Source organism: Gadus chalcogrammus, chromosome 17, assembly GCF_026213295.1.
Source record: "Gadus chalcogrammus isolate NIFS_2021 chromosome 17, NIFS_Gcha_1.0, whole genome shotgun sequence".
NCBI classification, from domain to species: Eukaryota; Metazoa; Chordata; class Actinopteri; order Gadiformes; family Gadidae; genus Gadus; species Gadus chalcogrammus.
The window spans coordinates 8,422,829-8,444,879 of NC_079428.1; the positions used below are offsets into that span (position 1 = coordinate 8,422,829).

A 22,051-nucleotide genomic window follows, 5' to 3' on the forward strand; every position below is an offset into this window, starting at 1 on the left:
AGAATAGTCCGGTAATGAGAGAGGTGGTGCTGAGTGGCGGACTGGGGGAGTTCAAGGTTGTATTCAGGCCGAAGGAGGGAATTTGGCTCTCATAGACCCCCACAGACTTCCTCTGGTTTAAGAGTGTCCAGCCCACGGCTCCGTGTGTGTGTGTGTGTGTGTGTGTGTGTGTGTGTGTGTGTGTGTGTGTGTGTGTGTGTGTGTGTGTGTGTGTGTGTGTGTGTGTGTGTGTGTGTGTGTGTGTGTGTGTGTGTGTGTGTGTGTGTGTGTATTGTGCTGAATTGAATTTCTAATTAGCATACTCTCCGAATTGTTTGTCACAATAAAGTGAAGGCAAAACAAGGCCTGATTGAGCTGTATGGTGGTGTGGGAAGGGGGGGGGGGGGTCAGATGAACTGTAATGTATGTGAGCCGAGACAGGATAGGCCTATATTAAGAAGTTACCCAACACAGTATTTAAATCAGCAAATTGGCAGAAAGGGTGGTCCTTCGTTGCTTTCTGTTAATTTGTGGATTGGCCAAGACTGGTGAAATAGTCAAAATAAAATGTAGGATCTACAAACCATTAAATAGTCAACATTTGCTTTGGTTTTAATTTGTTTATTAATACCTAGTTCGTTATTTAAGGGATTTTTTAGAAGAAAGGGGGCAGTTTTTATTGTATTAAGAATTAAAATGTCATACTCGTTCAAATTGCTTGGGTTTTCCCTTGCATTTAAGAGGTGTTGGTATTGGAATTCAGCAGCAAACCACCAACTGTCCAGACTGACAGACCCCATTCCGAGGCTTTATGGTGGTTTACAATATTCCTTTATGTCAGTGTATTGAATCGAACTACATGGAGTAATGGAAGAATCAAAATGACTTTTATTACATCTTATTGTACACAAGAGTTAAATCCTTAGGCTTGTTTCCTCAACAGTCACATAGCAGCAACAATACAAGATAAAGTAAATAAAGATAAGTAAAATAAGTAGTAGCATGGATCAGAATAATAAATAATAATACAATAAATTAAAGTTAGTAATAAGAGAAACTGAAGGAATGGTAATACATAATAAGTAATGAGGTGTACACGTCTGTCCCCACTATCATCAAACTTTCCTAAAACTAGACACTTTCCACCTCTATAAGCCCAACCATTATGTAGGGCTTACCTGACCTGAAAAGTATGTGTCTGTATTATCTCTCCGTCAAACAGAAACGGATTAGTTTTTATCTATGGATTTTTATTTTTTGGGGGTTGGGACGACGACTAATAAAGGAATTGGGCAGGGCTGACAGTAGCACCAGGGAGGCGGGGTAGGCAGTGTGTCCAAGACTCTTGCACCGAAAATAAACCTGCAAGAGAAGAGAGAGAGGAGGAGGAGGAAGAAGAAGAGAGAGAGAGGGAGGGAGGAGGAAGGGAGAGAGAGAGCCTTTCAACGGGGGACGGAGGGGGAAAAGACTCCGTTTTCAACGGAATAAAAACTGCGCAATTTCTTACGGCAACTCGCTCTGATCGATCCCGTTTGATATCCATGTTAGTCTGGCGGACGGCTTGGATTATCGCAGCATACGCAGGTTGGACCTAGGCGGTAGCTCTTTATTTTCTACAGATGTGTGGTCTTCAGGCAGCAAAAAAAAGGCTGTGCAATCATTTAGGAAGGCGATATGACTTGGCAAGATGCAACCTGCAACTGTGATCGTCATACCTGGGCATGGACATGGAAATAACCTCAACGTGTCGGCGGTTTGTCCGGTTGATCGATCAGGCGTTGCTCGATGCATTGATCCCGATCGTACCCGATATGTTTGAATGATGTTCCCAGACCCAGTGCCTCGTTTTTTTGGAGGGTTTTGGGGCTGCGTGGCTGAGCGGGCGTCATCCATTGGGAGGGAAGGTGGTCTGCGTTGCACATTTTCACTAGTGCACTATTTTATTTACTACAACTAAGCCTCCCGAAGGATTTCTGAGATGCATATAAGGTAAGTAATGACCACCAGTCGTGAGAAACATCCTGAATAGTGCTGTTTTATTAGCAATGCTTTTGTCGGGTATAAGTATGCGTTACATAATTCTAAATGGACACAAGACGAATTGAATGGGATGTGATAACACGCGCTGTAATGCTGAGAAATAGGTTGACATGCTCAATTTGTAGTCATTAAGCCACATCACTACTTGTGCGCTGTGGTGACAGATGTGTGTATGTCGCCGTGAACCTCCTAAAGTGTTGTGGATGATGTCATGTGTGTGTGTGTCCTCTTTACGGGAAACGAGAGTTGAGTGGAGGGTAGCGCCGAGTTGGTGATGTTGCAATCGTGTTGTGATGGTGGAGCCTACGCACTAGCGGTACGAGGACTTTAGGTTAACTCCACTGTTGAGGACGTTTATGCGTCAACGTGTGCGGCCGGTCTGTACCGGGTCATTTGAATTAGGCCTCACTATAAGTGGGAACTTATGAATGATAAGCGCGGGGGTTGAATGAAACTCCGGGCCTTTCCCCGGCTCCGAGAAGGAGTGTCGCATTTGCCTTGAAGTGAAGTGTCATGTGGTGAAGTTGTGGCGGGTTCTGTAGGGTTTCCAGGAAGAGGGTTTGAATTTTATTCCCTAGGATTTTTTCTTCTCCCCTTCTCATGTTTTCCATGTACATCCCCGCCCCTTTAACATTACCTCCGTTCGGCCACCAGGGAGCGCCATAGGACAATATACTGAGGATTAGGAGCCCTAGCCCAACCATTGTAGGAGAGAATCTAAATCCTAATCATGTGCTGTATGATGTTTTGGCGTATATAGAAAAGTCTGAGTTATTATTGTAGGAGACATAAGGGATCCAAATAACACATCTATATATCTATATAATTTCTTTCTTTCTTATTTTTCTTTATAAAGAAGTTATCGCACCATCGACCTGGTACATGTGTAGCAGACACATAATTATGAGTGGCACCTGTGTTTGTCCAGCGATGACCCCTGTGGAATGGGTCTGGGGTGGACTGAACGGGATATGTTCAAACCATCTTGAATTCCCAAAACAGGGGAGTCCACTGCTTTGCATCTCTAACAGAACTACGATCGTTTCGGATTATGTCACATGACCACCAGGTGGCGCGATAAACTCAGTCAAACCTAGCCTCGGCTGTGTCTTTTGTCTCCAGACGGTTGCTGTTCCTCGACACCATGCCAAACCCATGACTTGATTTAAGAGCAAAAACATTTTAGTGAGCTGTCCCCCCAACATCGTGCTGGGGGTACTGAGGGTTACACAGTGGCGACTGGTCATTAGGGGCAAGTGGGTCTCGGCCCCTACTACTCTCACAAGAAAATAATATAATAATAATAATAATAATAATGAAAATGAAAAATAAAAAATACATAAAAAATATAATATAATTTTTTGGATATATATTTATATATTAAAAAAAATATCTCCCCAGAAAGTACTGTAAAATAATAAGTTTGGCGCTTTTATTTAATTTTTAGTCGACCCTGGCTTGCTTCTTCCGGCTGAGTTCGTCTGGAGGGGCAAGAGGTGCTCTAGCCCCACCAGCCCAATGCAATGTGTATTGGACTTGAAACATTGAAATGCACATGCTCAGAGTGTTTCTCTGTTGAAGTGGACGGACGGAAAAATTAGAGGTAAAACGCCTCTTATATGTTCCCAGTCCCACTGCTGGCCTGCGCCTTGTCGTGGTGGCGAGTGGGCTTTAAACCAATACAGTCCATTCTGAATCTCTTCTTTCACAGCTATTTTCTTTGATTTCTTCTCCAGGACGCTGCTTAGGCCTATGGGAGGTGTACTACATGGTAAAATGATATTGGGTTAACTTCTTATAGTAGCTCTAACAGCTGTTTGCAGTAGCATTTTATTCTGAGGTTTACGGAAGCTTAGTTTAACGTTTAAAAACTATACTTTCATTATTGCAATGTTTTGATGTCAGCAATAAAAGATTAAAAGCTGCATTAATGTACTTTATTAATTGAATATATATATCTGATACATGGAGAACAGTCACTTAGTTAAAAAAACAATTGAATAGTGTTAAAGTATTTTTTTTTTTTTGGAAATTACCATTTTTATTTGTAATATATTAGGGCTGTAACTTTTTCCAGAAATAAATTTCAAACAAAATTAAAAAGCCCCATAATTTGTTTGGATGGATGTCTGTATGCCTGAAAAGCCAGTAGAAACACTACCAAAAGTGAAGGGGTCTACCATTTTTGTTGAATGATTTTGGCAGTTTAGACGCTGTTTAGCGTATGACTGCCCTTCACAGGTCAGATGTTGAACTAGATTTTTACATACAGTCCTGTGTTGTGCAGGATAGCCGGGGGCAGGTGGAGTCAACATCTACAAAGATCGCCACTACTGTGAAAATAAACGGGTGGCGTCACGTCATTTAAAAGAATAAAAAATATTATCCTAGCCCCACCTGTTTTGTACATGTAGAAACACCACTGTGAGGGTACATCAGCCTAGGGGGTACTCGGTAGGATGTGAATGGTCACAGGGGTACCTGTGTGATGAGTTTGGGAACCACTGGCCTAGTTGAACCATGAACATGTATGAACGGCGAGCCCCTTTCTCAATGTAACGGAGTTTACGTTGAGAGCCTGTTATTATGTTACGACTCCAACCACCCAAGACTTTGTATATCGGTAAATGCCCTTGTCTTTCTCTCTCCCACAGAGAGAAGAAGAGGACTAGAATGTGTGTGCACGAGCCAGCCAGGTTCTCGACTCCACCGGCACCGGATTGAAGCTGTGCACAACCTCTCGCCTAGAACTGAGGCTCGACATGGCCAGTTCGCCAGGATGGTACATAACAGGTACAGACACCTCAGAGCTGGAAGGATCTGGGTTTGATCCCCAATATCCATCCTACTTCATGCAGTCTGTGGGCATCCTTAATAACATTTTGCTAACAAAAAGCAACTCTAACAAATAACACACCTATTAGTTGCTTTGAATGAGCGCATCTGCTAAATGACACCTGAGGGTGATAACAATAATAGGGTGTATTTATATAGCACTTTACTACACGTCATTCTATACATGATATGCAAGCGTCTACAACCAATGCATTTGTAGCTACAATAAACTCATATATTTTTCATTTGTTCCTCTTATGCTTTGAGGTATTTATTGTTTCCTCATTTTGTTTATGTGCAGAGTGACAAGGTACTTACTTTGCCCTCTCCACTCCCTGCGGAGGTATGCACCAGTATTACCTGCCCAGGTAAGAAGCCTCCTCGTTTAACTGCATTGGTGGCTGGGGCACGCGAATGTGTCGTCAATTCTATTGTTTTTTTTGTTTGTTTCTCTTGGGTTGATGAGTGACACTACATTTCGTGTGTGTGTTAGTGTGTTGCAATCCCAAGTGTTGTTCCTAGTTATTCTGACGGTCGTTATGCATCAGGCGTATGGCAGATCTTGTGTGTCTGCGCTGAGATCTGTGTATTTAATCCGACACACTGTTAAACATAAATGTGCTCCCCTCACACAAGAATTCCCGTTGTTTATACATCATACACTCGTAAAGATCCCCGGTGTATTTACGCTGTACTGTAGTTAGACGCTGCGTACATGTGAAGCTATGAGTGTGTATATCTTTGGTCGGGCAGCCTAAACCAAGATGTTATGATTAGACAAAGTAAACTAGCGAGCCAAGCCAACGGAAGGTAAGGGCCGCCGTCGCAAACCGTCAATCTGTCCCACGCTGGATTGTGTAAACACACGCACCTGGGGCCGGCTGAATGAAAGGTGCAGCACAGAGCAGTTCCCTCAGAAACATGTGCGTACCGAGTGCCATGCTAAATTCCCTAAACGCCAGGCATACGCAGGGCTGGAAGTCGTTGTGGTGGTGCCAGGACTGCTCTTGGAAGGACAGCTTTAGTGCTATTGCTGTGGAATTATGAAATCTTTTGCAATGTCAAAAATAAATCAATACACTTTTTCTCTTTGGCCACTTATGATCTTACCTAATAACCGTCCCGTATCTGCCCGTTATGCTTTTAACAGATTTTGTTTGATTTTCTCTTGGCTTTTGTTTCTTTTCTTCTCAGCCTCATTGGAAATGTTCCTCTCATTGTTTAATTTGAAATGACCGTTACGTTTATGGATGGCACCGGGAGCAAACGGTTGAGGGATGTAGAGCCTAGTACAACTGTATCATGATGAAGGCCCGCTGGTGCACTCCCTGTCCACCCTCGCTCGGTCTGATGCCCGGGGTCTGGGGATAGCAGCGTCCACGTGGCTCATCACTTTCTTGTACACTGCAGTTGTAGAGGCCAACCTTAAAACACAATTTGCGGCGGCAACTGGTTTTCCAAATCTCAGCCCTCTTTTGATTGGATGAGAGGACAAAGATAATCGTGGTACTGAACGGATTCTCCGTTTGTTGAGAAGTCGAGTAAACTACGGGCGATCCTAGAAGTGTATTGGGTCAATTATGTTGGCTCACAGTGTTTGAAGCCCTCTCACGTGCGCACAATCTTATAATCTTATGTATAAACTGTAGCATTGTGCTTCAACTAAAAATCTCTGTTTACACAAATTTCTGACTTTGTCATTGAGCATTCATTTGCGTTCTTTGAGTTCTATGCTTGAAGGAGTGAGTAGCACCTTTGTCGGCCCTGCTAAGATTATCATATGAACTATTGACCACCATAGTGGCGTTTTATTTAGTTTTCCAGCCCTTGTGGCTGTTTTGTTTGTAATGTTTGTATTCTATGTGGTGTTGTGTATAATCTATATATTATGTGTTAAATACATTGGATATATGTAAGGTTCCATTTGCCCAAACAAAGAAGAAAGGAATTGGATGTAGGGAAGCTGGAGAAGGATTAGGGGCTAAAGACTGCCAGCTCTCCTGCTCACTCACTCCATCTTCAGCTCTTTTTCACTTTCTCCTCCTCCCCTGAGTGGGTTAAAGCGTGACATCACTGTGTGTGTGTGTGTGTGTGTGTGTGTGTGTGTGTGTGTGTGTGTGTGTGTGTGTGTGTGTGTGTGTGTGTGTGTGTGTGTGTGTGTGTGTGTGTGTGTGTGTGTGTCAATTTATGACCACAGTTTATGAGCCACAGCCAGGGTCACTACGCACTCTGGGATGTGTGCCCAGAGGAGTGGCGGGGGGGGGGGGGGGGCAGTTTCTGGTAGAGGAGGGGGTGCTGATTTCACTGACTGCTTTACCGTGGGTGTCAGGGTAGCACACAGTTGCACACACACACACACACACACACAGGTACCTTTCAAACATGCCCTTGCAAAAGCTCCCAGGCAGACCTGACACCCTTTATGTCATTCTTCCATCGACACAGCGGCCACCTCCCTCACCTAGCTAGAACTAGGGTCGCACACACGCTCTGTCACGCCGCTGCACTCCAATACATTAGCTAATGCCCAATGCCTGAACACCCCTCTTGCACCTTCTGTTTGGCACACACAAGCACACGCACGCACACACACACACACACACACACACACACACACACACACACACACACACACACACACACACACACACACACACACACACACACACACACACACACACACACACACACACACACCTGCATCACTCAGCTTTATTACATTTACTAGTCGCCATGACACGCACGGTCGCCAACACTTTCGTGTATGGTAACACACACACGCATGCACAATCATACTTTATGTTTATGATGGGAATTATACCTTACTCAAGGGGCCCAAAAACCGTTGGCCATGGTTTGTATAGACAACACGCACTCTCTCGCTCTCTCTTTCTCAAGGCCTTCATACACTTAAGAACCTTGATGGTGGGCATGGTGCCGATAGCTCTGCCCACACCAACCTGGGCCTGCTGCATGGGGGAAAGAAGGAGGGGTAGCTGGATGGAAGATGAGAGTGGGTGTAGACTGGGAGGTGGCTGGAACAGGTTTGTGGCAAGATTATAGAAGATTAATGAAGCTACGACGTTTTTGTTGTCCTCTATTTTCTTGATCATACCAATGCCAACTGATAATACAGTGCACCGTTTTGCTGCGCTGCATGTCATCATGTTGTCTAGGCCGGGTAGTCTACGTGTTTGTTTCTAGTATTCTACGCTTTGAGCACTAGCAATCACAATAACCTGTTTTCTTATTTTTCAATAATAAGTATGTGTCGATATTTTTGGACCCTGTTAAACAAACCTATCGGTCATCCCAAACCCGGCCCAGGGACACCATGTTCAGGAGTGTCATGCGATCTGTCTTGCTATTTATAAAGCTTGAGTATTGTAGCTTTCCAAGAACGCACCCAATCACACCTGATGGCTGTTCCTGCCTGAGCGAGGAGGAGAGAAATGGAGGCAGTAGACGGCGAGGTGAAGGACCTGGTTCTAGTCACGCCCAGTTGGTCACCGTGGCAACTCCATCCATCGATTTAACACACACACACACACACACACACACACACACACACACACTCCTCTCTCGTTCTCTCCTCCTCTCCATACAGTAAAATTTAGCCTTCATAATAAGCCCTGATGAGGTGCTAGCTTACCATAGCAAATGCACCTCTTGCCTTGTAAACATGACTGATTAACCTGGTCCACCAATGCCAGACCAGTACTATTAATACTGATTTGTCAGCCCAGGCCTCAATGCCATGGTCGTCAGGCAACCGGGATTCTAATGGTAACTTAAAGTTGAACAAACAGGCTAGACTCTGGGTGGATATTATAGGCATACGGATGACGTGTATTTTCTAAATAATTTGGTTGCGCAGAAGCAAATCAGTGACGATGGAGAGGAAGAAGGGAGCGTTGGTGATGGGTAGGTGTTAAGGCCATGAGGGCGAGCAGGAAGAGGTGATTCAGGACACTAGGGATGTGAGGAAGAAGAGGTGTGAACGCGAGGCTGTGATTCTTGTGTTTTTGCGTGGCGCTTCCTCTTCTCTTCTTCCTACATGTTCTTGTTCCACATCCGGACTGAACACGAACACGCACACAAACGAGTTGGAGAGCGAAGAAAGAATACGTGCTGAAGGATGGGGGGGATGTTGAAAGAGAGGGCCATTAGGGAGTCATTAAAGAGGGACCGAGGCCTGTGGCATGAGGGATGTTTGCTCCTGTGCGGAATCTGGTTTCCTGCTGAACCAGCTCAATGGGTTCATTCACACACACACACACACTCACGTGTGTGTGTGTGTGTGTGTGTGTGTGTGTGTGTGTGTGTGTGTGAGAACTTATTCCCCTCATGCACTTATTCACCCTGTCTTTTCAACTGTTCCTATTATCAACCATTTCTGCTAAATATGCCATTACTTATTTAGAGACTGGAACATGCTTGCAGACAGACAGCTAGCAGGTCCAGTCCATTTTACACATCCCTGGACCACATTCCTGCTGTATTTAATCTATTTTGGGCAGAAATGTGACATATTAGTGAAGCGAGCTCGCTTCCATGTTTTCATCAAGCTTGTTCAAAGGAAAGACATGTTAGCTGTTGATAGTATGATGCGGGGCGTCAGGTAGGGGCCATACTCACTATATTGAAGAAGCATAATCCCAACAGCTTCACACTCAACCTGCCATCCTCAAGTGTGTGTGAGTGCGTGTGTGTGTGTGTGTGTGTTTGTGTGTCGTGTAACATTTAGGTTATGTATTGCATGCCTCACCACACACTGACTGATCCTCTTTGTGTGTGTGTGTGTGTGTGTGTGTGTGTGTGTGTGTGTGTGTGTGTGTGTGTGTGTGTGTGTGTGTGTGTGTGTGTGTGTGTGTGTGTGTGTGTGTGTGTGTGTGTGTGTGTGTGTGTGTGTGTGCGTGCGTTGTAACCAGAGAGCAGGGGTCTAGCACGAGGTCAGGGTGAGTGGGGGGTGCACAGGTGTATCAACACAACCATAACAATAAGGAGGTAGAGAATGGGGGGGGTGGGGCAGGTGACAGTTGAGGGTTCAGACCGTGTGGTGGAGGTGTGTGTGTGTTAGTCTAAGGTGTGCGTGATGTGGTAAGTAGAACAGACGGGAAGAACAAAGTGGTTTGGAAGGAGCTTGGTTGTGGTTGCCATGGGCAACGGCAATGGTTAGCATGCTTCAAATGGCCATGCTTGAGTGTGGCTGGCAGACAGACAGACATCCTCACTGCACCCTGACAGGATGATCTCTCTCTCTCTCTCTCTCTCTCTCTCTCTCTCTCTCTCTCTCTCTCTCTCTCTCTCTCTCTCTCTCTCTCTCTCTCTCTCTCTCTCTCTCTCTCTCTCTCTCTCTCTCTCTCTCTCTCTCTCTCTCTCTCTCTCTCGGTCACCTCTCCCCAGCTCAGCTCCTGTTTCTGGCTTTCTGCCTCTCGGGTCCGCCCTTCCCCATGGCCCCCTTTTGACCCCAAGCTACCCCTACCCGCCTCCCCCCAGGGCAAGGCCATGGCCCCCGGGTTCTTTGTTTCTCCCCTCCACACCTTCTCCCCCCCCCCGGCTCCACACTGGGCTTTTGTCTGGGCTGGGGCCCTCGCAGGGGAGACACAACGGAGGGGGAGAGAACGGAGGGTAGGGGAGGAGGTGAGGGGAGAGGAGAGGTCGGGGTGGAGGGGAGAGGAGCCGTGTGTGTGTGGGGGAGGGGGGGGGGGACCCCGGTTGGAATCCCTGCATCACGAGGACCAGATGATTCCTCTCAGTGCCCGACGCTGTCCTGGCTGAAGGGTCCCGCGGGGAGGTCAGCAACGCAACGCAGACACACGAGGACATGAGGATGTCAGGCTGCCTGGGTTGTGTCTTCAACGTGGGTCAATGTAGTGATACTGGGTAAATGGGGCCCAATGCTTGATTCCAAAAACGGACAGATGGATACATAGCCACCTTGCCAACTAATAGCATCCATAACAACACACATAGTACACACTTAACTGAATGGTTGAGCAGCGGTTGTCGGCAATATCAAGCTTTGCTCAATAGGGGGCGAAATGGAGCATTCTCAACATTACTCAACATTACCATAGAAACCAAAGCAATGACCAACAGGAATAATTCCCAGTGTATATACTGTTACTTTCGTTTGCTTTCACTGAAATTATGGGGGCATATAGTTGCTTAAGACGTGCTGTATGGATCTCTGTTGATGGATGACATTAATAAAAAGGTGGAGAGACTGCGGGGGATGATAGCCATTAATAATACTTTGTTGTATTGAATTATGGCTTTGTCATTTTGTATGGAGGTCAAGTTCTCTCTCTAGCAGTCCCCTTCTCGCTCTAGCTCTATCCCTCACTTCATCCATAGGTCCGTCTCATCTTTCTCACACACACCAGCAACATCCAGATACATGATAGTGAACACATTGTGTATTCACTGTGCATGTGGGTCTGGATTCCACTTGGAGTGAGTCCACCTTCCAACTACATCAGAGGATCAGCCGCTTACCTACTGACCTACCAAATGTTCTGCCAACAGATTAACCAACAAACACAAAACACACACACACACAAAACACACACACACACACACCTGTAAACCCCTGCAAAGCAGGAACACATGTACTGCCTGGATTGAGTGAGTAGTGGCATGAAAGCGCGAGTGAGAGGGAAGGTGTCAGGGAGTGCACGTGACTGAGCAGGGCTGGCTATGTGTGAATGCATTATGCAGTAACCGTTGACGCCAATTACCACCATTGCATGCATTTTTTATAAACAGGTGTGTGTGTCTGTGTGTGCTTGTATGTATGTGTGTATGTGTGTGTGGTCGCGGGAGATACACAGAGAGAGGGAGGGAGAGAGTATGTTTGTCCAAGGGCTCAAGGTGTATTCTTGGAGAGCTGGCCGCTGCTTATGTAGCTGCTGCTAGCTCCATTAGCTGAGCTTCTGTTACTGGCCCGGGGCGCCACCACACAGACACACTTTACATTCATTAGAAGGGGCCGTCACCCTTTTTTTCGGCAAATAATAAAAAAAAACGTACAGCTAAGGTGCCCTGGGACCAACCAACGTTTCTGTTAAAGCAATGGAATACAATCATTGTTCTGCAACCGAAAAACACTTGTATCCAATTCTTGAATTTCTGTTAATAAATACAAAGGGGGGGCAGAACGTGATTCGTGGTTGCTTTTAAATTCCTCCATTCCAAGTAAAGTTCAAGACAAATACCATGATGACCTGTTGGCGTTTGTGCTGAACGAAATGCAACCCTTATTAGCGCGTCAACGGTGACTCAGCATTTGAACCCTAATTGTCTCTGCCGACTTAAGCAGCACCACGGGCTCCTCTGCTCTAATCTTCCATTAAGCCCCGACATCGCCGCCACAAATATCAATTAAACTGGCAGCTGTTCGCTGGCCGGGTCGTGACCTTTTCACTGTGATCCAACTAATCAGCGATCAGAGGGTAGAACACTGGCTGCCATAACACGCCATTAGGCCCCGCCCCCAACCCTATTATTAGACCAGTGGGGTGGTGGGGAATGTGGTGGGGGTGGGGGTGGGGGTGGGGGTGGTGGTGGTGGTGGTGGGGGCTATGCATTGGGAAAAGCCCCACACACTCATTACTTTTAATTAGCTGTAAGGAGTTGATGACCCACAGTATTTTAAGGGTTGAGTATTACTGCTGGATGGGAGGAACCTGGAGGGGGAGAGAGATACAGAGAGCGGGGGGGGGGGGGGGGGGGGGGGGGTGCGAGAGACACACAATGACCGAGCACTCTGAACAAATGACCGGTCAGTCTAGCAGTAGACAATGTGTCTAGCCATGTCTTACGGCTGGTCGTTACACACACACACACACACACACACACACACACACACACACACACACACACACACACACACACACACACACACACACACACACACACACACACACACACACACACACACACACACCCTGGCCATACCCATAGACGGCAGGAAATGACGTCGCCGCCCGCAGGAAGGGAAGTCGAGACGACCGGGATCGATCCTATCCAATAAGAAAGCGACCAGTGGATGGCGTTCCAGGTCTCCACGAGGCTGTGCCGCGGTCGGCCGCCGTGGATCAGTGGGCCGTAGACGCTGACGTCACTGCACTCAGTCACCACCTGACAGGCGGACCGCACTCATCACCACAGCCACAGGACCACCACAACACAGAAGACCCCCCCGCCCACACTCATCCTTCCTGCCAGGACCCACAGCGCCCCCCCCCCCCCCCCTACCCAGACACCGCTCGTCTGTTTCATGACAACACATAAACACACACACATAGGCTCCTGCAAATATACAAGATAACATCTGGGGGCACACGCACAATTTAACTCTTTGTCTCTGACACACACACATGCACACAATGAACACGTGTTGTGCTATTATTGTTTTTGCAATAATTTGAGTGCTTTGGCAATACTGAACATAAACAGTTTTGCCAATGGTGTTTATGGAGAAATCGATCTCTTGTTCATTGTGCGGTCATTGTTGCAGTGGTGCAGATTGATAACCTCTGCAGGAGTACACACACACACACACACACGTAAACGCACACTCACACAGACAAACATTCACACACACACACACACTCGTAAACGCACACTCACACAGACAAACATTCACACACGCACACACTCATAAACGTGTGTTTCCTTTCCTGCATCCTTACACACGGTTTCTCTTTTTCACACACACACGCGCACACACAAAAATACACACATACATATACACCTACACAGACACACATTGACACTAACACAGACACACACACACACAAATACACACACACACACATTTACAAATACACCTACACAGACAAACACACACTAACACGGACACACACACGGCTGGGCAGACACACTTCTGTTGTTCCCCCTGGTCCTCATCTATCATGTGTCTGTGGACGCGCTTCTATTCAACCTCCCACAGACAGTCTGTCTCTCTCCACCGCACTCACTGTCTCTCTATCTGCTAGGCTCCCTCCCTCCGCTCTGACTGTCCTTCTCTCTCACTCTATTTGCTCTCTCTCCCTCTCTCTCTCGTTGTGCAGGGCTCTCAGCCTCACAGGGATAACAAAGACTGAGCTGGCTAGTTGGTGTTAGCTTGTGTTAGCATGTGGTGTTACTGTGCAAATGGGGTCACAGTGTGGTCCGTCTAATCACCAGCATCTCCTAGCCTTGCCCTTCAGCAGTCTCTCACCTTTTGTTGTCAGGCACTTGCGTGCACTGCTGGTTTTGAATAGCCTCTTAATGTTTAAAGCGTTTTAATGGAATACTGTGTTTATAATTGGCGCAAAGGTTGCAAAGGATGAGGATGTCACGAAAATGAATTCCATAGCACAACTATCAGAGACATGTTGGGGTTATCAGCTCTGTATGTTGGCTATCACCCTGAGTATGTAGGGTATGTTCAGAAGAGGACATGTTTATGTTCCCCGCTGTATTAAAGGGTTTGTTGTGTTTCGTCTCACAGGGACAGTCCACCCAACAATCTGCTTCTTCTGCTGGCCTCAAAGCAAGCCCTACATGTTCTCTGTTCAAATTGCACAGCTTGTCCCTGCATAATATAAAGAGACACACACACACACACACACACACACACACACACACACACACACACACACACACACACACACACACACACACACACACACACACACACACACACACACAGCACAGCACAGGTGTAAAGATGGCGATATAATATGACTGCATACAGAAGTCAACACTTAGCTGAGTTAGCAGAATTAGCGGAGTTAGCCAAATTAGCTTGAGCTAGAGTTAGACGAGCTAGCCCTGCCATGTGATTCATGTTTATTTCTCTAGCTCTGTTGCTAATTACCTCCTGGGGTCAGCGGGGCTGCACGCCTGGCACCAGTTAGCACAGTACAGTATGTACAGTGAGACGCCAGAGCTAGCGAGTCAGTCAGGGGAACACAGAGAGAGAGAGAGCCTTTCTGTGTGTGTGTGTGTGTGTGTGTGTGTGTGTGTGTGTGTGTGTGTGTGTGTGTGTGTGTGTGTGTGTGTGTGTGTGTGTGTGTGTGTGCGCGCACATGCATGCAGTGCAGAAGGGTGGGGGGAGGGCGGTTTGGGGGGGGGGGGGGTCACAGGCCAAGCACAGGGTTGTGTTGCCATGGTGAAAACGGAATCCGAAAAGCAGAGCTGCAAGGCGGATGTTGATTGGCTAAGCGGCCGTACATGGGATTGTGATGCACGCTGCGTGTTGGCCAATGGCGCTCAGCCTGCTCCTGGGCTGTTGCTAAGGGGAGTTGCTTGGAATGGAGTCAGCTGGGTTCTCTCTCTCTCTCTCTCTCTCTCTCTCTCTCTCTCTCTCTCTCTCTCTCTCCTCTCTCTCTCTCTCTCTCTCTCTCTCTCTCTCTCTCTCTCTCTCTCTCTCTCTCTCTCTCTCTTCCCTGCTGCTCGCTCTGCCTTTGCCCTCATTGACTCTGTTCCCCCCCTCCTCTCCCTCTCCTTCCTGTCGCTCCCTGTGTGTGTGTGTTTGTGTGTGTGCGTGTGGGGTTATTTTTTTTTCTTTCTTTGCACTTCCACACGTGCAAAGGGGGAACGAGCACATGTTGAAAAATTCACTGAATGTTTCATGGAGCCTATATGGGACTGGGTCCTGGTGTTTGTGTGTGTGCACATCTGTACGTGTGTGTTTGTGTGTCTTCATTTGGTGTTTTTGTGCGTGTTTGTGTGTACACACTACACATTCAGTGCTGCTTTTTAAAATGTGCAATACTTTGCTCTTTGTTTTGGTTTGTGTGTCGGTGTGAGAGAGAAAAAGAGAAAGAGAGAGAGAGATCTTAGTGTAATAGCTGATATATTTATATATTTTGTATTTAGCCTTTTAAATCTTGACTTCTTTATTGTTCACCCACTTTGTAAATGTTTGTTTCTCATGCCAATAAAGCTTTTTTGAAAAATATTTGAGAGAGGGAGAGGGGGGGTTGGGGGAGTGAGAGGGGGGTTGGGGGAGTGAGAGGGGGGGGTTGGGGGAGTGAGAGGGGGGTTGGGGGAGTGGGAGGAGAGGGTAAAGAGAGAGAGATGTGAGAGGCAGAGAAGAGAGGGGAGGAGAGAGGGAGACCTGTCCTAGGGCTCATGTTAAAGAGTTCTCTTGGGATTTGGGGGCTTTCTAAGCTGAAGTCGTGGTTGTGTGTGTGCGTGCAGCCGTGCACGTTTGAAATGGAGCCAGGTAGTTTGTGTGTATGTGCCTGGTGACACGTATGCAACTCCACCCAGCCCCCCCTCCACCCACGCACCCCCCTCTATACCCCCCCCCCCTCCACCCAACCCCTCACACACACAGACACCCCAACCCCTCACAGACTCACACCCCAACCCCTCACACACACAACCCCTCCTGTACCCCACAACACACAGCTGCCGTGGCCCTGTCTGCCAACTCCAGGCCGACCCCGCCCTCACCCCCTGACGACTCCCCCATCCCAACCCGCCCTCACCCCCTGACGACTCCCCCACCCTCACCCCCTGACGACTCCCCCATCCCAACCCGCCCACACCCCCTGACGACTCCCCCATCCAAAACCGCCCTCACCCCCTGACGACTCCCCCCTCCTCACCCCCTGACGACTCCCCCATCCCAACCCGCCCACACCCCCTGACGACTCCCCCCTCCTCACCCTCTGACGACTCCCCCTCCCTCACCCCCTGACGACTCCCCCACCCTCACCCCCTGACGACTCCCCCGCCCCAACCCACCCTCACCCCCTGACGACTCCCCCCTCCTCACCCTCTGACGACTCCCCCTCCCTCACCCCCTGACGACTCCCCCCTCCTCACCCTCTGACGACTCCCCCTCCCTCACCCCCTGACGACTCCCCCCTCCTCACCCTCTGACGACTCCCCCTCCCTCACCCCCTGACGACTCCCCCAACAAACCCTCACCCCCTGACGACTCCCCCCTCCTCACCCTCTGACGACTCCCCCTCCCTCACCCCCTGACGACTCACCCACCCTCTCCCCCCTGACGATTCCCCCCCACCCCGACCACAGTCACTCAGCACCAATGGCTTTACCATTCGATCATTCTCCATCCCATCATACTCCATCACCCCGGCGGTCTCACGGTCACAACTCATGGCTTCCAAAATGGCGGCGAGTGCTCCAGGTCCCTGTTCAGGTTAACTCCCTTTGAACATGGATTCTCATATTTAATATCTTATCTTTAATTTTCTACAAGTCCTCTTAGGGATACTTGTATTGGCTATTGTGTCAGGCCGTGAAGGTTGCTGAAGGACTCGACAAAAATTCAATACTTCCGTTTATTGTGTTTGAGAGGTATTGAAACAAAGGCATCGACCCGGATTTGTCATAAACTAATCACACAGAGGCCAGTTTTAGTTTGAGAGCCTGTGTGTTAAAACCCTCCATACTCAGTGGCAGTTTGAATGGTGCGTGTTGCCATACTGTGTTCATACTCCCTGTATACAATATAATAATAATAATACATAGGTTTTATATATACAATAGTGGTGTGGCGGCTGTTTCCGCAATGTCCATAGAACAGGAAGAGAATGTGTTATTTCCCTTGAAACTTCTTCCTGCAGAGCTCCTCTCATTGGCCAAGAAAAAAAGGTTCTCACAAAGCATGGCCCAGGTGCTGTGTCTCGTTTCCATGCCGACTATTGTGTTTAAACCACATCGTGCGACCTCCCCGGCGCCCACCCTCCTCCTTCTCCTCCTTGTCTGGTGATATATGTATGAAAAAGCCATTGTAACCGTACCAACACCGTACAGAGAAGGACGTGCACTTGTGAGAAAGCGCTCTCGCAGCAACGTGGCACCATGGTTACGGTTTTTGTGTAGAGAAGGGTAGTAAACACGACTCGTAGCACACGAGAACCACCGCTACTCGATGATTGGTCATAATTGGGCGTATGTTATTTGTCGGTATGTGCCAAAAGGTGGAAGCCTTTACCAAAGATGGTTTACAATACGCGGGCTGCAGTAACTCAGTCGAGTGGGTTGGCTGGTAACCGGAGGGTTGCTGGTTCGATCCCCGGCTCCACGCCGCGTGACGGGTTGTCTCTGAGCAAGACGCCACACCCTAACTGCTGTGGGCAGAGAGGCGTGGCATCCCCTGTAGAAAGGAATCATGATGGTAACACACTATTGCTCCCGAGGAGACTCGACTTCCTTTCCTTTCCTCCTTTCCTTCCAATACGCGTGTGCACCCGAACCGAGGCTGTTCACTGTTGAGAGTCGAACCCCTCACCTCCCCATCACCCCACGCACCGTCCTCTGTACCCCCCTCCCCCCTCATCACTCCCTACCCCATAGGGTGTAGCCTGCGACGGCCTGTGGTAAATCGAATGAAATGCGTTCGGCTTGGGCTTCATAAAGGCAGACCCCTTTGGTATCCCCACTGCACACACCGAAACACCCCGCTACGCTGACCGTTGTCGGCACTTTGTTGGGTTGTTTGCGTGCGTGTGTGTGTACCCTGCGGCGGCGGCGTAGCGCGGGCTAGCGTCAGGCTAATGGACGGTCTTCATCAATCATTCAGTGGGAGCACAGCTTCCTGCCGAGTGAAATGTCCGCTGACCCGCACAGGAAATTGCCACGGATCTTGTCTTGTTTGGTCGCCGGGACGACCGAGGAACTCCGTGTTTGATATTTGGGATGTTTTACTCCTAGAGATTTGTTGAGTTCGGACTCACAGGTACACAGCTAACTGTGCACCTGGTACACAGCTAAATGTGCACCTGTCGCTCTGGGGATTTGCTTTGTGTGTGAATTCTACGTGAGTCGGGTTGAACACATATTCAGATGGGATACTGTACAAATGGGACGAGAGCTTTTCTGATGATTCCAGCTCTGTTATATTGGTATGAAGCGGCATCATTTTTAGTTGGCTGCGGAAGTTGCCAGACCAATTAATCTAAAATGAAACTATGAAAAACATATTTGACTGAATTAAACAACTAATTGTGGTATTAGTGTATCTGCTTTCCATTAATATTCACTTTTTGCTGAATCTCTAAAATACTCATTTGTATCTCACAAAATACCGTTTCTGAAACAACACAAAGCACTGATATGTGATTCGGACAATGGCCATCCCTAATGGTTCTGATGTCCGGAAGGTGTTTTCCTAAAGGGTCTTCAAGTCATATGTCCCATACAAGACGACACAGTGCACCCCCTGAGGCCCTCCTCCCCCTATCAATGATCTGGTTGTTCTCCTCCTCTCTCTTTCCCCCGCAAATGTGGCGTACGTCATCTCCCAAGCAGGACCCAGCCCTGAGGGAGGAGGTGACATCCGCTCTGGTTAAATGTTCCACTGCTCGCTTCTCTGTCTGTTTCTCCCTTTCTTTGTGTGTGTGTCTCTCTCCCTCTCTCTCTCTCTCTCTCTCCCTCTCTCCCTCTCTCTCATTCTCTTCCTCCCCACATTTCCCCACTCTTTCTTGTAGTCATGCTTTCTTCCTCCTCCTCCTCCTCCTCCTCCACACTTCCTGTTTCCTGTTTCCCTTGTTCTTTGGTGTTTTATTTTTGCGTGGTTTTCCTCACTCGTTGATTATCTGTAGTCATTGTTTGTTTCTCATACTTTCTGTGTGTGTGTGTGTGTGTGTGTGTGTGTGTGTGTGTGTGTGTGTGTGTGTGTGTGTGTGTGTGTGTGTGTGTGTGTGTGTGTGTGTGTGTGTGTGTGTCTGTTTGTGTACAGCCCACCATGTGATTTACTGAAGAGAAAACCACTGATAGATCAAACTCCACTGATAGACCTCACACACACTGAAACACACACACACACTATCTCTCTCTCTCTCTCTCTCTCACTCACACTCACACACACACACACACACACACACACACACACACATAACCACCCTGGCTATGAGGAGATGGAGAGAACAAGAGAGAAAGGAGGAGAAAAATAATACAGAAGTGCGAGGAGGTGGGGGAGCAGGAGGAGGTTGAATGGGACGAAGAGGGAGCACTTATTGTAGATGAAAACAAAGCAATTACAAGGGTTATTAAACCTGTTAGTGTGTGTGTGTGTGTGTTTGTGTGTGTGTTTATGTATGTGTGTATACATACGCACAACTAGGCAGATCAGATCAAAGCTGCTGCTGCTGTATGTGTGTCTGCGTTTGTGTGTGTGTTTTTGTGTGTGTATGTATGTGTGTGTGTGTGTCTGTGTATGTTTGTGTGTGTGTGTTTGTGTGTAAGAGAGAGAGTGTGTGAGTGTCAGCAGGCATGTGCGTGTGAGCTTGTATGTATGTGTTGTCTATGTATGTGTGTGTATGAGTGGGTGTGTGTGTGGTTTGTGGTTCTGCCTGTTCATCATCACACACCAGGGCTCCTGTTCCCCAGGTCTGGGTATGACATCACATACCAAGGTGTGTTCAGGTGTGTTTGGAAAACCCACTGCCACTGCCAGGCTTGCTGCTGTCTATCAACACTAAGTACTCATTACTATTATATTATACATTATACTATACAATTACGATATCTGTCCACAGCAGGTCAATGTTTGCATTGGCTCACCCAAGATGTCCCTTCTGTTATGTTCTCACTGGGTTTTTAGATAATTTTAGGTACTAGAAGACGTATTTATTTTTGTTATATCTTTTGTATCTATGCAATGAATACAGGTTGAAAGCAAACAATTTGTGGATCGATTCCAAGTGCAGATAAAAAAGTGCAGATGTACTGATCAATGATTATTGATCATAGACTAATGGTAATGTTTTTCCTGTCTCAGCATCCATTCATATGAAATAATAATCATAGAACTTAATAATCTTTTACATCATGCGCGCGTGTGTGTGTGTGTGTGTGTGTGTGTGTGTGTGTCTGTGTGTCTGTGTGTCTGTGTGTGTGTGTGTGTGTGTGTGTGTGTGTGTGTGTGTGTGTGTGCCAGCGCCATCAGTCGGTTCCCAGCTCTCTGCTGTGCACCAGAACAAAAATAGCCCACGCTGGACCAGCTTCAAAACACACATGAACACACACACACACGCACGCTTGTGCACACACGCTTATGCACACACACACACACACACACACACACACACACACACACACACACACACACACACACACACACACACACACACACACACACACACACACACACACACACACACACACACACACACACACGTGGGGGACGACCCGGGCGGGCTTGGAGAACGGAAGAACAAAAAGTAAAGCGTGTTCTGCTCCAAATTCTCCCCCTCTCTCTCTCTGTCTCCCCCCCTCCCTCTTGCTCTCTCTCTCTCTGATTTCTTCCATTTCTCGTTATTTTCCTGGAGAGCAGCGGAGGCTGTGGGCTCTCCCTCTGCCTGCCAGAGAACAACAGAGAGAGAGAGGGAGGGCGGGGAGGCAGCGAGGGAAGGAAAGGACGGGGGGGAGGTGAAACTGGGTGAGTGAGACAGGCAAGATGGGGAGAGGGAGAGGACAGGGGAGTGCAAGGTAGCGAAGGTAAGAGCATGGGGGAGAGGAAGCTTGGATGATGACAGAGACCAAGAGAGAGGGAGATAGATAATGTATGGGGGGGGAGTGTGAGAGTGGTGAAAGAGGGGAGATAACCACTGGAGATGAGAGAGAGAGAGAGGGAGAGAGGGAGAGAGAGAGAGAGAGAGAGAGAGAGAGAGAGGGAGAGAGAGGGAGAGAGAGAGAGGGAGAGGGAGAGAGAGGGAGAGAGAGAGAGAGAGAGGGAGAGAGAGAGAGAGAGAGAGAGAAACGAGAGAGAGAGAGACGAGAGAGAGAGAGAGAGAGGTACGCCCAGGCTTGACGCTTCTTTGGACCGCTTCCAGAGGGGAGACGGGGGAGTTCTTGCAGAACTATGCTATGCCCGGTGTGTGCGTGTGTGTGTGTGTGTGTGCGTGTGTGTGGTGTGTTTGTGTACAAGTGTATTTGTGTATGTTTGTGTGTGTTTAATGCCATTCCACCCTTGGATGCCTTCATCTCAAACAGGACGACATGTAATTGAACTGCTTCACAATGTTTTATTCATTGTGCACCATTGCAGTCTGTCATTCTGTCAGTCAGTCTTTCAGTTTGTCTTTTAAAGGGCCATCAATCTGTCTGTCTGTCTCTTTACCGCTGCCTGCTCGTCTGAGGGCAAGGCATTCACCAAAGGTGTGGTTGAACGCCTCTCTTCCTCTCCCTCTCCCTGGAACCTCTCTTTCTCTTACTCTCA

General features: G+C 47.9%; 1 long non-coding RNA gene across 1 annotated transcript in view; it reads left to right on the forward strand.

Annotated features, from left to right (window-relative positions):
- The first annotated feature begins 1,412 nt into the window (after nt 1–1,412).
- Nucleotides 1,413–22,051, forward strand: part of LOC130370354 (uncharacterized) — a 38,587-nt gene continuing 17,948 nt past the window's right edge. The window contains exons 1-3 of the long non-coding RNA XR_008893029.1: nt 1,413–1,968; nt 4,674–4,812; nt 5,156–5,222. This is a non-coding gene — a long non-coding RNA (uncharacterized LOC130370354). The remainder of the gene's footprint in view (nt 1,969–4,673; nt 4,813–5,155; nt 5,223–22,051) is intronic.